Source organism: Trichechus manatus, unplaced genomic scaffold, assembly GCF_000243295.1.
Source record: "Trichechus manatus latirostris isolate Lorelei unplaced genomic scaffold, TriManLat1.0 scaffold00004, whole genome shotgun sequence".
Classification (NCBI taxonomy): domain Eukaryota; kingdom Metazoa; phylum Chordata; class Mammalia; order Sirenia; family Trichechidae; genus Trichechus; species Trichechus manatus.
In genome coordinates this window covers 7,092,702-7,093,800 of record NW_004443940.1, presented here as the reverse complement: position 1 = coordinate 7,093,800, position 1,099 = coordinate 7,092,702, and the positions used below count along the sequence as shown (strand labels likewise).

Here is a 1,099-nt window from a genome sequence, read left to right as displayed (position 1 = left end):
GGGGGGGTCCTGGTCTTTGGCTTCTCAGCTTGCTCCTGTTTCAACAGCGAACATGTCTCGGCCTGTCAGAAACAGGAAGGTCGTTGGTTATCCACAGTGTCAGGAATCTGATGGTGCTGATGAAGATGACGGAAGAGATTCGGGTCCTCCAGCTCAGAAAAGCCGATCATCACCCTGAGAAGCTAAAAATAAGAGACGATCTGGAAAGAATTCACAGGAAGATAATGAGGATTCAGAAGAAAAAGATGTGAAGACCAAGAAGGATGACTCTCACTCAGCAGCGGACGGTGAAGATGAAAAAGAGGATCATAAAAATGTGCGCCAGCAACGGCGGGCAGCATCGCCAGCGGCTTCTAAGCGGAGAGAGATGCTCATGGAAGACGTGGGCAGCGAGGAAGAACAAGAGCAGGGCGAGGCACCATTCCAGGAAAAAGGTTCCGGCAGTGACGAAGATTTCCTAATGGAACATGATGACGGCAGTGACTACGGCAGTTCAGAAAAGAAAAACAGAAGAGATGGTCACGAAGTCCAAACCTGAGAGAAGAGAAAAGAAAATGCCCAAACCCAGGCTAAAGACAACAGTGACGCCAAGTCCAGTGAAAGGCAAAGGGAAAGTGGGTCGTCCCACAGCTTCAAAAGCATCAAAGGAAGACTCCTTCCCCTGAAGAAGACCACGAGGAACCGGCGAGCCCTCCAGAAAAGAAAGCATCTGCCAGCCCTCCACCAGAAAAATCTGGGGATGAAGGGTCTGAAGATGAAGCCCAGTCTGGGGAGGATTAAAAGTGATGATGGTTTGGGGAGAGATTTTATTAAAAAAAGAAAGAAAAAGAAAAAAAGAGAACCTACTTAAGATAGAACATGGTTTTGGCTATGGCTTGACTCATGGGCTTTGAATGCTTTTTTCCATTTGTTGAAAATAACATTTTCTCTCTCTTTTTTTTTTTTTAAGAAAACCATTGTATGTTTAAGTTACCTTTTTGTATGTTGGTCTTCTTTTTGCCGCCACCCCACCATGCCCAATGAAAGCCGTGTCAAATTAATCACTGGATTGACTGCCTCAACTTTGTATTTTAATGGAAGGTATACCACAGCTGTAAAG

The 1,099-nt window shown here is 45.5% G+C and overlaps 1 pseudogene; it reads left to right on the top strand.

Moving 5' to 3' along the window:
- The first annotated feature begins 52 nt into the window (after positions 1–52).
- On the top strand, positions 53–780 carry LOC101341787 (nuclear ubiquitous casein and cyclin-dependent kinase substrate 1 pseudogene; annotated as a pseudogene).
- The last annotated feature ends 319 nt before the right edge of the window (positions 781–1,099 follow it).